The 19,180-nt window shown below is 50.9% G+C and overlaps 1 long non-coding RNA gene across 1 annotated transcript in view; it reads right to left on the bottom strand.

Annotated features, from left to right (window-relative positions):
* Positions 1–8,313, bottom strand: part of LOC142015363 (uncharacterized) — a 47,295-nt gene extending 38,982 nt beyond the window's left edge. The window contains exon 1 of the long non-coding RNA XR_012646138.1: positions 8,259–8,313. This is a non-coding gene — a long non-coding RNA (uncharacterized LOC142015363). The remainder of the gene's footprint in view (positions 1–8,258) is intronic.
* Between the last annotated feature and the right edge of the window lie 10,867 nt (positions 8,314–19,180).

The raw sequence follows: 19,180 nt of genomic DNA, 5'->3' as shown, positions 1-19,180 counted from the left end.
GGTGTTCAGGCGGGGGCGGGGTTGGGGTAGGGAAACTGTTGGCGGGGGGGTGAACCAGGGGTGGTGGCCATGTGCCCGTGGCAATGGCTCAGCCCAGGCCCAGCTCCAGAAGCCATGGCCCCAGCAATCCCAGCTGTGGTGGCAGCTCAGCTCCAATCTGGGCCCGGCCCTGGCAGTCCGAGGCCCAGTGACCAGGTAATACAACCCAGACCCATGGTTGGCCCCCGCCATTCGCAGCCCTGTGTCCTCAAATGCCCCAACCCAGGGGTCGGCAACCAAAAGATCAAGAAGAGCCATTTGTTTTCAAGTGCAGTAAAAAACACAAAAAATTAAGAGCCATGGTGCACGTGAACAAGACTTTATTAGCAATGTGATTGAAACACAGACAGTACCATCTCCCACAGTGCACTGCACATATTAAAGGGGAGTTAGCCACCCTTTGGAGATCACATATTGGTTGCTATTTACGTATGAGTTGTTCATTGTTGGGCTTTTACATGTTCACCGTTTATTGAAAATAATCCAGAGGGTCTTTTTTTTAAATTTGCAAATATAGCATCAGGAACCACAACGAAGTCCTTAAAGAGCTGCATGTGGCTCCGGAGCCGCAGGTTGCAGACCCCACCCCAACCCTTACTCCTCAACCCTTGGCACCCACAGCATCCTACCCTAACTTCTGTACCCCCCGCCACACATTACAGTCCCCTCCCCTAAGCCTCTCATGTACCCCCACCCTGATTTCTGTACCCCCACATCCCCAGCACCGTGCCCTGATTCCTTCACCCTCTACACACTACAGCCCATACCCTGAGCACTTCTTATACCCCAACCCTGACTCCTGCACCCCCACATCCCCAGTCCACTGCCTTGGACCTCCCACACTCCATCGCATCATTTCTGGAGTATTTCTAATTGACTTGTAGATTTGTTTAGCATCTCCAAGCTGAGCTGTGTGCGGATGATGTGCCTTTTGGTGCGTTCACTGGCTTGAGTTGTTAGAAAGGATAATACAGTTACTCCAAGAGAAATTCCCCTTTTTCGTTTTATTTGATTTCATATTAAATAAACATTGTCAGCATTATACCTTGTTACTTTATCCCTTATTTTCATGTATTTTCTCCCACCCCTATGGACTGTTTAAAACATTTATTTTATCTTGAGTTTTTGTTCATACCGGCGGTGCATAACCACACATTACCTTAGTGTTAGTGTTGCACATAAGAAATTTTAACCAGCCCAAAAGAAAATTCAGCCCGTCCAAGGATGGAAAAAATCTTAGAGGGAACACTGCTCCCCTGCCAGGCACGCTGTCAAGAGAGCCCTGGTGCATGCATGCGATTGGAGGCAGCTAGGAGAGCCACATGTGGGAGGCAGGCAGGTAGGAAGATGGAGAGGGGATCAGGCAGTGGGGACTCTGGTTCAGAGGGATGTTGGGAGAGAGCGGCATGGCTCGAGAAGGCAGGTAGGGCCAGCTGGATGGGAGTAAGGATACAGGGCCAGCTAGGGAGCCTCGGGATGGAGGAGAAGGGCAGGGCCCACTGTGGGGGTGATGGCCCACATTTACAACATGCACACACACCAGTAATTCCTATGTATGGGCCTGATGCAAGGGGCCAAAGGTCTTTTAAGAGGCCCTCAAAGCATTAACTTCTCAATGCACCCCCCACCCTGCTTTTAGTGGCACTCTTTAGTGCTGAGCCGGGCAGTACAGAGTGACTATAGCCAACCCAGAAGTCGAGGACAGAGCTAGACCAAGCCACATAGATGGCTGTGCAGAAGTGCTGGGGAAAGAGAGGAGATTTTTTGGCCTATTAAGCAGCGATGCCCAGGGAAAAGCTAGACACGTCCGAGAACTGCCTGCATTACAATAACTCTCTTTTGGAAGACTCCAGTGGAGAGAAGATAAGGCGACTGTGTGAGGCTTGCAGGTTCTCTTATAGAATGCCTCAGATTTGCTTTAGTGATGTTACAAATATTAGCTAATTAAACCACTGATTACAGATAATCTCTTGGCCAGCACAGGGAGAAGGGCAGAAGACAGAGAAGGTCTATGGTGACCTGAAGATGGCGTCCCAGCCAGCCCAGCAGAATGTCATTTTCACACACTGACCTGAAATGAGCAGGTTTCTGTTTGTTTGTTCCCTTTTTAGTAAAATACAGCCATTTCCTTGGCTTAGTGCTCCGGGCTGTGGATACATCTAATCTCAGGTAACTAACTGCCCATCTTACAAGTTGTTTTGGGGTCACTTACTGTGTATTCGTTTTCATCTCTCTGATAACCAGCATGCTGCTCATCCCCAGGGCTTAGCCAGGGAGAGTTTCCGATATCACCCCAGCTCCAAGAGCTTTTCTTTGTGCCCATTCTTGTTTCACTGGGCTTGGGAAGAATTCCGATCTCAAAATCCCAATTAGTTTGACCTTTGGGCTGTACATCAATTGAAATAATGTGGGATGTTCTCTCCAGGAGATGGGGTCTAGATATGGAATTATATTTTTAAATAATTAAACAAGCATCTGGCTTGCAGTACTTTTTTTAATGTTGTGTTGAAACTCAGTGCACTTGGAGTTGCACTTATCAGTTCCGAGTTCCTCCCAACTGCCTACTCATTTTAACACAGACGTTGTAGTGATAACAGAGCTGGAGAGGGACATTTGATAATGATCGTGACAGATCATCAGAGAGCTGGCAGAACTGATGGAGATTGTGTTCCATGCACAAGTTCTGATACAAGTACTTATTTTGTTTGTAATAACCTGCACTTTCTGTGGAGAACAGGAGAAATAACTTGGCTACAAACTGGCCCCTTCCCGATAAACTCCCAGTAGCTCATTTAGCAGCAAGGGTGTTCTTTGGAAAAGCAGAGAATTTGGAGGCTGGGAAGTGGCATGGATTCTACTCAAGTAATGTTAGCGAGGTGTCTTTTCTCTTGTTTAGCCCACAGGCCAGATGTGACTGGGAACTGATGGGCACGTGTTATGGGTGCCACCAGTATGTGCTGCTTTTTCAAGTTGTTCCTCTTTGGTTGGCCACCTGAGCTGTAGACTGTGTGTGAGAAAGCATCTGCCTTCAAAGCAGAGATGGTCCTTCCTACACCTCTACTAAAAGCACCTTTTGCATTGATACTTTAAAGCGAGGTATGTAATGACCATAACTGTCCAGCAGTGCATCCATAGCCACAAAATACCTGCTAAGCTCCCTATCCTTGGGGACACTGGTTTCAGAGTAAAATTTGGGGCAGTTCTTCCAGGGGCCATTCAATTTGGTGCACCAACATCAGAGTGAGCTGCTGAGAGGGCTTAGCATTGTACATTTCAAAATATCAAACTGGAAGCTTAGCTTTTTGGAACTGGGACCTAACCCAAACTTCTCCAACGTTCAGGCTTGTTCAGAGCTTGCGTTCCAGTGCAGGTCTGTCTCCCTTATAAAGAGATGCTTAAACACTGGTGCTGAAAAGAGAACCATTGCTACTGCTAGTCATACTTTCAACTCTTGTTTCTGTAGCCATATTGGAAGGCCTAAAGACTAAGGCTTTCATAGACAGGCAGATTGCAAGAGCAGCAGCCATTAGCTGTAAAGCAGGGAGTCACATATTCAGGTTCCATCTAAATTGCATTACAATAATGTAATACCAGGCTATTAAGAAGGAGGCCCTGTCCTAATAGCACCTAATACCACCAGATAAAGACACAAACCTCAAAATGGGTAAAGAAAACTTAATTTGATAGTATTCTGTCTGGCAAGATGCTCCTTATCAGTACATGGGGTTGTGGAATCTTCATTCTATGATTACGGTCCTCCCTTTCCTATTGTTTGTCTGCATGATCTCTGTCTGGGTTTTAATTGTTTCCGTCTGCTGTAGAATTAATTTTGCTAGGTGTACATCAATTAAGGTGGTGGAGTATGATTGGTTAGGTAATTCTGTTACAGTATGTTAGGGTTGGTTTGTAAAATTTTAGTAAAATAATTAGCTAAGGTATAACTAACCAGGACTCAAGCTTCACTATATAAACCAGGGTCCAAAAAGGAGACCGGCAGGAAAGGAGGAGAAAAAAAAAAAAAAAAAAGGGGGCAGGGGGGAAGACCTGGAAGATGAATTCACCTCCAAAATGCAGCCCAAGACCAGTGCTGCTAAGATTCCCCTGCACAACTGTGACACATAGCAACCAGAATCCAGATGAGACTGGCCTTGCCTAGCCAACAAGGGAAATTCACCTGCCTTGATCAAGGGCATGGCATTGTATGCTTAACATGTGTATTCTGCTTGCTTGGTAATTGTCCAAAAAAGAAAAAAAAATAGGGTAGGACTATTACTGTATAAGGCTTTTCTTTAGGTAAAATGTCCTGCAAACCTACAGGAAGTTACACCCTGAGCCCTAGGAACTGGATTACGGATGGGTATTTAAATTAACAAGGTTACACCTTAAACCCTAGGAATTGGGTAAAGGTGTGTCTCTAGAGTGTGGGCATGACAGAGACTTTTGTGCAGTTAACAGCTGCTGTTTGGTGTGGTTAAATGTTTCCCTTCAGTGCTCCTTGCTTCTCCTGCTGCTGGTCCCTTCGCTGAAAATATAATCCTGGGTTTATGACTCCTGAACTTGTTGCCAAGGGAACAGTCATAATGTCACATTCTCCAGATTGATCCCATTGCCTAGCTAGTTGTGTGTGCGCAAATCTACCCTTTTAGCCAGAAGTATTCTCGTGTAGGGGAAAAAAAAAAAAGTTCTTTTTAAAAAAGGTGAAAACAACAGGAAAAAGATGCAAGCTGAAGCTGGACATTTGGAAAAGGCTCTGGAGCAAACTTCCCCAAAGCTCCAGTATGGTGGGATTCACACCTTAGTTTGAGCCTCTCACACCCAACAGCTGCTTCCATCAGCAACCAGAAAGGGCTTTGACAGTTTATCTGCTTGGCTCCTTTTTGCTTCCCACCACCAGGTTCCTGGGTTCTAAGGAGGCAATTAGCTTCTGAGAGAAAGGGGGCTGAGCCTGCTTTCAGACTGGCAGGCTTTGTACAAAGGTTAGGGTGAGAGTTGAGGAGTCCTGCCTCAGACTTCTCGCCAGAGATCCTCCCCACAGCTGCTGTGACTTGGGTTGGTCCTTATGCATCTCACCTGTGGCTGAGGGGAGGTGGAGATGGAGAAAGCACTGGCAGTAGCTATCTTGTATGTTGCTGGCTGTTTGTCAACCATTTTGCACCTCCCCACAGCTGACTGTTCCCTCTTCCCCTCCCTCTGACACTGATCATTGTTAGGCTATTTGAGTAGCCTACCAAAATTGTAATCTCACGCTATATTTTAGAGTGCATCAGCTGTGCATCTGAGAGTGTTCATTCCAGAACTCCTCAGAAACCGTAAGAGGTAGGACCACCACATTTGGCAGACGGCTTCCTCTTACCCTAACCTAAAGCAAGGTTAGGGTTTTGTTTGCCAAGAACGTGGGAAGTCTGTGGAATCTGATGGTTTCCAGAACAAGGGGGATGCCATACTTCAGACTCACCACTGGGGGCAGCAAATACACTGCAGAGTGACACCTGGGGGCAGCTTCAGCAGGAAGCCAGTAGCCAGCTAGGGACGGGGCTCTGCACCCTGTTGGCCACCACACAGAGTAGGTGATCCCCCTTGGCCCCAGTGCTTCTGGGTGCAGTGCACAGCCCCACCACCCACCCCTGCAGACACCAGGAAACACAGCCTGGCTCACCTCCTCCTCCTCCCACAGCTCGGGCTGGGGGGAAACACAGCTCAGACTAGCTCTGCCCCCACCTCCCCCACCAACCTGAGGGCAAGCTGAGGCCAGGAACTATGGCCTGGTTCCCCCACTCAAGATGCCAGGACCAGGAAGCAGACCCAGACACCCTCAAAGAGATGCTGGGAATGATCAGCACCCCCCTGCTTGCTGCCCCCCCCCAGTCACCTTGGCTGCTGTGGGGACCCCAGTAGCCCCCCACCTGAGACCTCCATGGTCCCTGCACTGAGCCCCATCAAGCACCCCATCTTGGTTCCTAAAGCCCCTTCCCTCAGGCCTGAGCACCCTTTAAACTTTCCAACCCCATACCCTGAGCCCCCTGCCCTATGTTTCCCACCCCTGCCCCACTTCCTGCACCTACCACCCCCTATCCTGAGCTCTCCAAACCCTGCCTGGACTCATCCAGCCCCCATCCCCAGCCCTGAGCACCCCCTACCTTCCATTCCCTGCCCTCAGCTCCCTCTCATCCAACACCCTGGCCTGCCTCCTGCAGCCCCCACTCCCTGTACAGAACCACCCCCAAGAACCCAAGCAGTGATGGGTATATCTGCTTGTCTCTGATAAATTCTTGTACGGTGGCCCAAATGACTTGGAAAGTGCTTAGTAAGTACAATTATTAAAGTCCTGCGAGCCACAAAGAAGTCTTTGCCTTTGAGCGGACGTCATTGTATGCTCTGTGCTCAGGCAGTGCTACATGCACAGAATGGGCTATCATCTGTGATGCTGCTGACAACTTTAGATAACTACTTTACTATTAGACGCAGGCTTGAAATCCAAACCCATATTCCTATCAGGACACGCCTCTCAAACCTTTCTCCGCACAATGCTGTTGGTCCCCCCAAACATCCTAACACCCTGAGTTTGGGGAGTGTAACTGGGATATGAATTTTCATCCACTGGTTTTGAGAGTGTTTAGACTAATCCTGTCCTTCCTGAATGTGAATAATGCTTCTACTGTAGACTGATGAATTCATTTTTTCCTCCCCATTTATCTGCATGATGCTTGAGTCTGTTATCCACCCTGGGGTGGAGCAGTCCCTTACACTTCAAACAGCCCCAGTGGCATCTGTGGGCTTTGGTCAGATTTCACTTACACCACCAGTTTAACCTAGCTGTAACTATGCTGATTTCAGAGATATTTCATCAGCATCAGGAAGATCAGAATGAGGCTGGCTGGAGCCATATGCACAGCCAGGCACTAGTCAGTGTGAGTAAAGGTGACAGAATCTGCCTTGATCTGTTGAAAACATCAAGAGGAGGTAAAAGGAGTGAAGTTTCTTTCTCTGACAGCCATACAAGAGGGACTGAGTCCCACTTAAAAGTTGCTGCTTATTTGCAGATTTCCTCGGCTGTCACTGCTCGATGAAGAAAACAAGAAGTCCTGTGGCCCCTTACAGGCTAACAGATATTTTGGAGCAGGCCTTTGCCCACGGAAGCTTACACTCCAAAACATCTGTTAGTCTGTAAGGGGCCACAGGACTTCTTCTTGTTTTTGAAGATACAGACTAACTTGGCTACCCCTCTGATACATTCCACAGGCAGTCACAGACCCACAGAGAAGATGGCACAAACAATGGGTGAAATGGATCCAGCCACACACAGATCCCAGCACTTGTTCTCTGGGAGGGAATGGAATGGCACTGACTGTGAGAAAAGTGACTTTCAGAGGGAAGAAATGGGAGAAGCCATTTCTTTTTGGCACAGAAGCAACTTACATTGGCACAGCTCTGCTGCAGAGAGGAACAGACAGAGGAGCATGTGGGCAGGCTGTTTTCATTAAAGATTGAACAGCAGAAATGGAGGGGGCAGTTGGTAGGTGCCTTTGCAGCAGGACAGAATGATCCAGACATCCAAGCCACTACCACAGGGAGGGATCTTACTACATTATACATGCTGCAAGAAGACAAGGCCAAAGATAGGTGGGGGTGAGAATCTGCCTCAAGATCCTGCAAACTGGGCTCACCTTAAGAGCATTCAATCTGCTAAACTTTCATTGGCAATATCCTACGGAGCATTACTTCAACCTCTGCCATTAGGCTGTACCCTCTGGCACACCTGGACTGAGCCTTAATCCTGGTGGGTGCTCCTCAGGGCAAAGGCTCAGCTGAAAGAAGGATGAGACATGACAGGCAATGATCTCTGGGGGGTTACTGCAGGCCTCAGGCAGACTCTTACTGCAATCTGTAGGCTGCTCCAGGCTAAATGGCCTTAACGACCCAAGAAATGTGCTGCACTGAGTGTCTGATTTCCACTAGCAGTGGGTTTGTAAATAAACATAGGGTAGCGTCGTCCATCCTTCTCACTAGCCTGTAGGAAGTCAGGCAACATAGGGAAGCCTTGTGACTCTTCACACAACTTTGGGAGCATAGGCCTGAGGCACCCTGTACAACACCATCCCCACTCTACAAACATGCTTGAACTCTCACAGCAACTAAACCCCAGACAAACAAGCCCCTGTTCTCCCCTTGTGTCACTTAACCTCCTCACAGGGGGCTCTGCGAGTCCTTCTTGGTCCTACCTGTACAGAGCACAGGACAGGATTACAGCTCAGCAGCCTCCTCTCTGCTTGCAGCCTTGGGGCTCTCAGCCCAATCAATGCTGAGACCCTGAAGGGGTGGGAGCAGCAGAGGTCACATCCTGGCAGGAACCAGGAAGTTCTCCCAACATGCCACAGTTTGTAGTCCACAATTTGTAGTTCCCAGGGCTGCTCCTGATGCACAGAAGACCTTGGGCTACAGGAGTATCGGGCCATGCATGTTCTTGGCCATAGCAGCAGAACTAGGGCAGCAGTTAGTGCTAGCTTGGGTTCAAAGTTCATAATCCAAACTAGCTGGGGTGGGGAGCACTCAGAGAGCCGCTCAGCTGCATGTTTGGGTGGCCTTGCATCACCTCACACAGCTGATGAGAAAAAAAAAGCAAAGGTGGCTCCACAGAATAGCTGCACCTCCCAGATCCATGGAGCTGCATACATGCTGGTATAGGAGTTTTCCCAGAGAATCTAGGGTCATGAAATTTAGTAAGGACAAATTCAAATTACTCCACATAGGAAGAAATAATCAGTTTCTCACATACAGAATGGGAAGCGACTGTCTAGGAAGGAGTACTGCAGAAAGGGGCCTAGGGGTCACAGGCGACCACAAGCTAAATATGAGTCAACAGTACGACGATGCTGTTGCAAAAAAAGCAAACATGATTCTGGGATGCATTAACAGGAATGTTGTGAGCAAGACACGAGAGGTCAATTCTTTCGCTCTACTCTATGCTGATTAGGCCTCAGTTGGAGTTGTGCGCCCAATTTTGGGCACCACATTTCAAGAGGTATGTGGAGCAGTTGGAGAAGGTCCAGAGAAGAGCAACAAGACTGATTAAAGGGCTAGAAAAGATGATCTATGAGAAAAGACTGAAAGAACTGGGCTTATTCAGTTTAAAAAAGGGACAGCTGAGAGGGGACAGGATAGCAGTTTACAAGTACCTAAAAGAAGGTTACAAGGAGGAGGCAGAAAAATTTTTCTTCTTAGCCTCTGAGCACAGGACAAGAAGCAATGGGCTTAAACTGCAGCACGGAAGGTTTAGGTTGGACATTAGGAAAAACTTCCTAACTCAAAGGTGGTTAAACACTGGAATAAACTGCATAGGGATATTGTGGAATCTCCATCAGTGGAGATATTTAATAGCAGGTTATATAAACATCTATCAGGGATGGCCTTGATGGTCCTTCATCCTGCTGCGAGAGCAGGGGACTGGACTTCATGCCCTCTTGAAGGCCCTTCAAGTTCTATTGTTCTATGATTCTAAGCCCAGCAAGGCCCATTCTGACCATTCACAGTCTGACCTGCCATATACCACAGGGCAAGGGGTCACTAGGGAAATGGAACCCTATCCCAGTGACAGTCACCAGCAACAATCATTTGTGTTTTCAGTGCAATGGGGGCCATTGTACCATAGATGTGCACGAAACGGGGAGCTGAAATCATGCAAATTGAGACCGCCACAGTGTGAGTTGGAAGGGGCCTGAAATAAGCATGGGCCACAAATGCACCAGCCAGTCGTGCCTCAGGGGACCCTTTGCCATTGCTAAGACTGTCCAAGGACCGAGGCTTAATCGTCATAAACCCGCACCCCAGAGATCACAGCCTGAGGCTTAAACTTCAACCCCCCTAATCTGCATCCCTAGGGCTGCCACGCTGCCCCAAGGGAAGGCTCCGCTCAGCTAAGTGATCAGAGAAGGCTGTTGGCTTCCAAAGCCTCAGCTGCTGCTGCCGGTCTTTGCCCTGGAGGGGCTGTCCAGCCCGAAGGCACAGCTAGACAGGGGACGGCTGGCAGCTCCTGTCGGGAGGCAGGGATTATTTGTGCCTGTAATCTCTCCCCGTCGGGTAGATTAGGCAGAGCAGAGCGAGGGAGGCACAGGCCGTGCCCTCCTACTGCTCGTGAAAGGCCCTGTGCGGTTCCTGTTGCTCCGGCCCAGCAGGACACAGGGATTTCGACAGCAGTAAAGTGACTTCCTACAGAGACGGGCTGCTTTCCAGCTGTGCACGCCATGCAGCATTCCTGCTGGGCCCCAGCCCTGAGCTCGCCCCGCTCCGCTTCTCACCACTTCAGTCACCAGGGCTTCGCACTGGTAGTCATGATGCCAGCAAGCTGCAGGGGAAACTGTCAGGGTAACGCCACCGCCACAGTGACTCATGCAGCTCACTGAAGAATCCTCTGCCCGCTGCTGCACCTACTTAGGCTTCAGGGCTGGGCGTGTCATCCTCGCTCCTGGCTTTACTTTGATGTTGCTGCTTCTTCCGCCTTACTCAGTGCAGCAGAGCCAAGGCAGCCACCTTGGAAAGTTAAGTACTGAGGAAAAGCTGCAAGGATTGCAAGCCTGGTTAACCCCCACAACCCCTTCCCGCTCACACAGCAGCAGCAGTCAGCGAGTGTGTGTTTGGAATCTGATCATCTGCAGCAATGCTGATTGCTATTCATCAGGGGTTTGAGCATTGGCCTGCTAAACCCAGGGTTGTGAGCTCAATCCTTGAGGGGGCCATTTGGGGATCTGGGGCAAATAAATTAAAAAAAAAAAAAAAAAAGGATGGTGCTTGGCCCTGCCAAGAGGGCAGGGGACTGGACTCGATGACCTCCTAAGGTCTCTTCCAGCTCTATGAGATGCGCATCTGATGAAGCGGGTCTTTGCCCACGAAAGCTTATGCTCCAAAATATCTGTTAGTCTATAAGGTGCCACAGGCCTTCTTGTTGCTCCCCTCTCTGTGACCTGTCACGGGGAGGTGGGGCAACAGGATTTAGAGGCTCAGGGCAAGGTTGTAATTTCCTCTGCCCTCTGTACACCTCTCCAGTCAGAGGCTGGGTGGAGTGGGCAGGCCAGTGGCCTGCATAATCTCCTCTTTTCCCTGCTGCAGTTAGAGCGACCTGCCTGCCATGCAGTTCCTAGAGGGGAAAGTCCATATGCTGCTATACTCACAGCCCTGGCAGTTGCCATTAGATTTCCGAATGGCATACCTAGGGGTAGGTGCAAAATGGGATTCCTTCCAGCACTCTTAATGGGCCTCTCCAGTCTATTTTCTGGATTTCCCAGGGCCCCCCAACTGTGCCAGGGCTCTGCCTAGCACAGCTGAGGAGAAAAAAGCTAATGTGGCTCCCCAGAATCACTGCACCTCCCAGACCCAAGCCACTGATGCTGGCCACTTAACACACATGATTAGAGCCACTCCAGGCCTGCAGTTTAGGCCTCTTTGTGAGAGGCCCATAGATGATGCTTTGCTGGGAATTGCTTGAGTATGGGATGCTGACACACCCAGGGCTGCCCTCAATACCTACCCTGCAGGAGGTGAGGAAAGGGTGGGGCAGGGCTAGTACAGTCCTAGCTGCATTTGCTCTGCGTCAGTCAGTGAAATCAACAGCCTCTCCTTTCACGCCTCTTTTACAACCCATTTGTGCTGCTGCGGCGTGAAGGGTGTATAGAGGCAACCCAGACCTAACCAGGAAGGTCTGATTTCTAAGAGACCTCCACTCCAGCCTTCAGTTTCACAGACACAGTTTTGCTTTAACAAATAATTGTACCTTCATTTTGGCATCACATGTAATAGGGGTGCAAAGCTTTGTCTGATAAACGAGCCCAAGGGTTTCTTCCCTGATTTACTAGGCTATATGGTGGCTTTCTGAAGACAGACGTTCATCTAACCAGTAGGATTCTTACACAGTGTAGTTAGCGCTGGTAAGAGGTACTTTGATCATGAGCATCTGATGCGCCTTGTTTATCCATGGCTCAGGCATTAGAATACGTACATTCGTGCTCACTCAGGATCAGTCTTCCAGGGTTTGATTTCACATGCCTGTTAGGAGTGCGTGAAATCAACCTATCAAGGATCAGGAATCAACCCCTGCACACCTTGCTATGGCAAGAAGTAAGGGAGGTGGATGGGAGCAACTCTCCAATCAACCTTCCTCAGTGAGGCTGTCCAGGTAAGTCAGTTGCAGATAAGTTGATTCTAGCTACACAACTGCCATAGCTAGAACTGCATATCTGCAATCAACTTACCTGCCTAATGTAGACCAAGCCTAAGTTACATTTCTTACAGGTACTGTTGTGTTGCAGCTCCTCCTCTGGGGGCAGGGCTCATGGCAGGGAGGTGGGGGTAGCAATATGACAGTACCTGTAAGAAATTTGAGTATGGGGTAGAGTGGTGAGGTGGGGGTGTTTCAGGTCAGGAGGTTGCAGGGTATGGGAGCCAGGACAGGGGCTTCGCTTGTGTGTGGAAGAGTGCAGAAGTCAGGGCAGGAGGCGTACACACCTCCAACCAGTCCCTTTAACCTGTCTGCTGGTTAGTGCCACACGTAGGGCAGCTGCCAGCACCAGCCCGCTGGAGAGCCCTAGAAGCCAGTGGCAGCATGTTGCGCATGGCCCCTCCTCCTCCATCTGCAGTGGAGCACCCCAGCGTCAGCTGGCTCTGTCATACCAGAGTGGCACACTGGGGCACACCACCTTGCGTTCATCTCTGCCGATGAAGGAAGACTGAAAAACCTGCGTTTGTTCAGTCTAGAGGAACAGAGGGAACCCGAGGCAGGCAGGCAGGTAGAGAACGGGTTTCAAGTGCATAAAAGGAGGGAAATAAATATTCTCTAGAATCTCTGAGGAGAGAATAAAAGCAATGGACTTAAATTGCAGCAAGGGCAGTTCAGGTTGGACGTTAGGCAAAACTTCCCGTCAGGATGATAAGCTCCAGAATAAATTGCCTAGGGAGGTTGTGGCAGCTCCATCATTGGAGATTTTTAAGAATAAGTTAGATAACCACCTGTCAGGGTCGGTCTAGATAATATTTAGTCCTGCTATCAGTGCCAGGGCCTGGACGAGACGAACTCTCAAGGTGCCTTATAATCCTATGCTTCTATGACTGCAAATTTGCCCCACAGCATGTGATACAAGTACCTCGGCTATGCAACTAGCAGCCCAGGGCAGGAGTAACAGAGAACATAATTCTGCAGTGAAAGGTTTGGTGGGTCAGTGTAATAAAAAGGGTTGTGTCATCAAGGACAGAACCATTACTGACTTGGCCAGCCAGACAGCCAGCACTAAAGACAACCTCAGCTGGATCCCCCTTAGCCCTGTCAGCAATTAGTTTTGTCCGTGGGCAGCAGGCAGCATAGGCTGGAGAAGGCAAGGCCCTTCCAAACCGCCTCACTGGTTGCCGCCATACTCCACTGCAGGCTCTCCTTCACTGCACATTACAAGGACAGTTTCCCCACCTTTGATATTTGTAGTGATCCCAAGCAGCCCACTTAATAGACACTTGTGGAAATTATTTTTCTTTCCGTTTCCCCCTCCTTCTGTCTTATCTAGCTGATTCTTCTGTTTTTATTTCATTTTGTAACTAACTTTCTGTTAAGTTCTCTTCGTCTCAGTTATCATTTACCAGGACTCTCCAGATCTGAAGTGGGTCTGTCCCATGAAAGCTCATCACCTTATAAAGTGATACAAGATTGCTTTTGTTTTGGGAGTGAATACACAGGAAGTTCATTGACACTACTGGCTGCCTATGTACTGTGACAAAGTCCCTTGCCAGCCCCTGTGGGTCCCTGGCTTCCTGGCGGTTTTCTGTTGTGCCTCAGAGACTCACGGAGATCCCTTATCTGCCCAGGCCTTTCCAAAGGCAGGAGTCTCTGCTCAGCGAACCATCCTCATCATAGGCAAGTCCAGAGTGGGGAGGACAAAGCCAGTCCCCTTGCAGGCCCATGCCTGCTCCAGTGGAGTAATCCCTCTGGGGAAGGGTGGGGGGAGTCCAGACCCGCCCTCTACCCTGGACTCCAGCCCAGGGTCTCTATGAGGACAAGAGGCAACTGGCAGGGCCTTTACCCCTGCCCCAAAGTAGCAACCTCACCCTGGGCCACTTCACCACTACTTCCCCGTGGTACCTGCTCACTCACTTGCTTTGCTCTGCTCCTCTGGTGTGCCTTCCAAAACCTTCCTTCCTGCAACCAGCTAGGGGAAACCTTTTATAGGGAGTGCCGGGCCTCAACTGACCAATGAGGGCTGATTCCTAATAAGGCCCCAGCTGGCTGTCCTAATTGGCCTAGTCAGGGAACAAGAATGCATTAGGCCACCACCCTGCATATCTTCCTTCTAGAAGGTTCCTGAAACTTCCAGGTAGGGGTCTGCCACAGTACCCATATTGTGGTCGCGTTTTACAATGCGTTAATTGCTGTAGAAGAACCAGTCCTCTTAGTGAAACAGAGATTCAGTTTCTATGGCTCAGTCAGGGCATACCAGGAAGAACAGAGAGCTTGACACTGAAGCAACAAGCCCAGAGGGCTAATAGACACCTGGCCTCGACATTGTAACGAGGACCTTCTGCTCATTTCTCATGGCAATGACTTTTCATCACCACTGGACCAGGCCTGTCTGAACTCTGGTGAAAAGCTTCTTCTTAGCACACATCTGAGCCATCCACTAATGGAATCTCTTCAGCTCCTCTGGAGGGCAGAGTGGGGCAGTGACGCTAACTTCATATACCTCTGCGAAAGGAAATGTGCAACAGCCAGCCCTGGCTCAGGGGGCAAGTCCGTAAAGCAAGAAAGAATTCTGCTCACATCCTTCCACTCCGGCAGGTCCAAGATGAGTAGCTGGAATCCCCCTAAGGGGGTTTTAGGGTTCCCAGCCCTGAGAAAGGGCCATTGATGAAGGCACACGAAGAAGTTTGATCCAAATACAGGCAAGGCCCAGCGTGTCCCATAGCAAGTTGGCCCTGCACAAGAGCATGAAGGCGAAGGTGACGTGGTACAACTCAGGAGGCACAACCCCCTTCTATGCCCCCGCCAACATTTTAATTGCTGAACGGGGTGCTCCTACATGCCCCTCTGCCTCTGGGTGACCCTCTCTGTACTGCCTGGCCTGTAGTGGCCAGCTACCCCTGCTTAACGGCATAGAGCAATAGTGACAAATGCCCATAAAGTGCATAAGAAAGTTCAACCTCACACAAAATCGGGTGTGCTGTCCAGTGTCCCATCTCATTTTTCCACCCATGTGCAGAATACATTTTGTTACTTGCACCCAGGCATTGCATATGTGCACCACCAGTAGAAACAAATGCTGCCGGCTGTGGGCGCTCTGCAAATCAGCTGGGCAGCACCTGAATTCTCTCCTTGGCGGCAGCTTACAGCAGGGTCTGGTTAAGACTGTTTCCTGTCCTGCACCAGGACAATTACCTTGAAGGTTGGCTCGCTGCAGCAGAAGACTGATGCAATAAAATATTCCCTGGTCTTCCACGCAGAAGAGATGCCAGGGCCTCCTTTCAGCACCTCTGCAGACAGAGGAGGTTTTAACACCCTGAGAGGTCCCCGGATGGCATGTTCTTCAATTCCCCCACGGGAACAGCTGTAGCAAGACAAGCCCAGTGGGACTAACAGCCACTGTGGGGCCCGGGGCAAGTGGGGAGAGGGCCTGGCTCTGTGTCCCCAGAAGGGATGTTGCAAAAGGCAGGGCCAAGTGCAGCAAGGCCTTAGCACCGTGCAGACCATGGCGTTCTGCCTCCTCACACCCACATGGACTGGTGTACTGTTGTGGTACTTCAAAAGGACCCAGAGCACTGGCCACAGCTGCTGCTGAAGGAGCAGTTGCGGCAGCCAGCGCTCCGGGTCCCTTGGAAATGCCAGATCCCGCTTTCGCCTGCCTCTCCGTCAGCAGGCCTGGACAAGCCTAGTTCTTCTTCACTGCCCGCCGAGACAGCTCCCGACAGAGAACTCTGGCTAGGCCTAGAAAACACAGTACTAAACACCTGCTCTGTCTACATGAGCACTCCCCCGAGTGCTGCCACCAGTACAGAGGCACCAGGCAGGCAAAGGGAGGGTAAAGCGTGGAAATCCACAGTGTAGAGCTAGCCTAAGCGTCCACTGAAATCTGCAGAAGCAATTGACCATCCACCACCCCACCCCAGTGAGTTCCACTCTATTTCCTCCTTCAGCATCAAGCAGTTCAGCCCAAGTCATTAGCTGACTGGTGAGACGCAGGCCAGCTTTCTAGGCCCCTAAAGAAGGGTCAGCTGTTCACAAGCTCCCTATGTGACACCTATGGCCAGGTTCTCAGGAAAGTAATGCTGAGCTCTCATGCGTGTCTGTCCCTTAGGTCCCCATGCAGTTGCAGGCAACCAGCCTTGTGCTGAGATAATTGGGACCCCCTTCCGCTACCTCAGCAGAGGCCGGAGACTGAGGTGAACTACTGCACCTTTGGGAGGTTTCCGCAGCTCAGGAACAGGCCCCAGTAGGGGAGCAGCACAGGAAAGGGTGCTGTGTTGCTGTCTTGTTTTTCCTTCACCTCAGGGGGCGGCCAGCTGGCACCTTCACCAACCCAAAAGAACACAGAGCGCCGGTGGGTTTCACCAGGGACGTTCGCTTGCCTGCTGGAGGGTTCCGATCACAAAGAGAGGTGGGGCTACTGAAAGGGAAGTTGAAAAGGTGAGCAAGAATTCAGGCGTCTCCCCACGTCCCCATGGCTGTTTAAAACTCCGCATTCCCAGCCCCAGCCCCAGCCCCAGCCAAGCAATCCCTCTCACAGTGCCTGTCTGGCTGGTTTACCCACTCACCATCTCCACTGGGCTGGAGGGAGGAGAACGCAGCCCTGCCAAGTTCTTTTCTACCACAGCCACATGCTTGGGGGATTCACTCACCCCCACGCAGTGTCTAGCCTGTTGGATGTGGGTGTCTGATTTATAGCTAACACCCACACGCACGCTCCTCCTGCTTGTGTGGATCGGCTGCCCTCCCTGCCCCCCGTGGCCTCTGGCAAGTGCACATATCAGAGGCGTTTTTTCAATCTGACTGACAACTGCGCCTCAGCATCAGCTGCTTGTGGCTCAGCATCAGCCTTTTCAGCAAACAGCAGGTGCAAGAGGCGAGACCCAGGCGCTGCTACAGTAATCCCAGTGCTCCTTTTCACCCCTCACAATATTGTGTGCTCTGCTCAAGAATGTTTTTGTCTCCCCTTCACAGTTGGGAATTCTTTTATATTGAAAAGAAATCGCCTTCTAATCTTCTGCCCAGCAATTCCTGGGGAAGAGCAGGCCCTGTCATTGTAACTGGGACACGGGAACAAGCCGGCACAGCTGTGCCCAGCACCGGCTGCCTCCTGAGCCAGGGACAGGAGCTGCTGCCTGTCTGTCAGCTGCCACATTGTCCCACTGGTTTCCCTGGGTCACAAGGCTTGCCATAATCGCGAGAAGCAGTGGGAAAGTTTCGCCATAACCGTAGACAGCTTCCCTCTTTCCTTGCATCCATTGTCACTTTGGGGGCAGCTGGCTTGAGCATGCAGCTGGATGGTGTCTGCAGAACAGCTGCAGGGGTTTTCGGCTCCTCTCCCTCCCACTCCATACATAGGCTGCAGGATATGCAAGAAGTTTAAAAATAAGCTATGGCTGTCTGCCGAGTTACCAAGCTTCCACTCCATAGCAGATCCTTCGGTCAACAGCAGTGAGGCCGGAGATGGAAACTAGAGCCAAACGTTCAGAAGACCAGAAACAGGCTGGATACACAGAGCAGGGACCCGAGTCTGTAAACAGGGCTAGGAACATTACTCCCTATCATGAGACAATCTTGCTGCTTACGATGGGGCTATTCCTGCAAATCTGCCCTCTGCTTAGCAGTGTCGGCAGGATCCAGCCCTACATGAGACACTTTCCCAGAGGAGATGGGCAGGGAGAGAGGACAAGATCTTACCGTGGGCCCCCCTCTTTTTTCACTGTTCATCTCTTGAGCCTTCCTGCTTAACTAACTAATTATTTTACTCCATCTTCTCAGTGGATTAAAGACCAATTAAATAAATGTGTGTAGTTTTAATTGCGCCTAATATTACAGGGGTGACAGTAAATTAAGGCTCTGAGTGGTGCTGTCATATCACACATACCCTGGGGGGGGCCTAAAGGTAGGGGATTGGAGGGGTGCAATACAAAAGTATCCGTCAGAAATTTGAGAGCAGGGTGGCATGTGTGGGGCTCCAGGCAGGGGGTATGGATGGTTCAGGAATAAGGCCAGGAGTTGGTGGGGAGCTCAAGTCAGGGGAGATGTGAGAGGCGCAGGGATCAGGGCTGGAGGCTCAGGGCAGGGGGCTGAAGATGTGGGGGATCAGGGCATGGAGGTCGGGGGGGTGGGGTCAGGGCAGGGGGATGTGGGGATGAGAGAGAGAAATGAGGTATAGGAAGCCACGGAGTGCATGGGGGAGTGTGGGACACAGACATGATGTGCAGGAGGCCCGTGGGCGCAGGGTAGCAGGCCATGGCCACAAGGTGCAGCCTGGGAGCGGGAGCTGTAGAACACGGGGACACCAGCCGTATTGGGCCTGTGCGTGTGGACAGACTCAGAAGGGCGCATGCAAGTTTCAGGCCATCGAGAGCACAGGGGTGTATACGGAATGGGGGGCACTGGCTCCCCTGGGGGCTGGTCAGTGCCACAGGATTCCCCACAATGGAGCAGGCCCAGCAGCGCCCAGCTGAGCCTGGCCCCTCGCCTGGCGCAGCAGGAATGGGCAGTGGAGGCTGCCAGCCCCGGTACCTTGGTGATGGAGTCACTGAACAGCACAAGGTGGGGCCAGGGCAACAGCCGGCTGGGCAGTGCCACCTCTTCCAGAGCCATTGCTGTCCCCCAATGCCATGGGTGAGTCAGTCAGACATCCAGGTCTGCCTCCACTGCACCCCACCTGCTGGCCCCTTGAGTCACCACCCTTCCAGGCCTGGTGCCCACCCAGACCAACTGCCCTCTCCACCCAGTCTTCTCAGAGCCTGCCTGGGGAAATCTCCACTAGCTAGCACTGGGCTCCCAGGGGCCTCTTTTACCCCCAGCCTGGATCCACAGTGGTCAGGCTCCTCTCCACACCTCCGAGGACAGCTGGGGAGACACTGTTTCATAGCAAGGCCGCCCTGGGAGCAGCTGCAACAAAGTGCCCCAGCCCACTAGCATCTT

The sequence above is a fragment of the Carettochelys insculpta genome, chromosome 6, assembly GCF_033958435.1.
Source record: "Carettochelys insculpta isolate YL-2023 chromosome 6, ASM3395843v1, whole genome shotgun sequence".
Taxonomy (NCBI): Eukaryota; Metazoa; Chordata; order Testudines; family Carettochelyidae; genus Carettochelys; species Carettochelys insculpta.
This window is presented reverse-complemented; position numbering and strand designations above follow the sequence as displayed.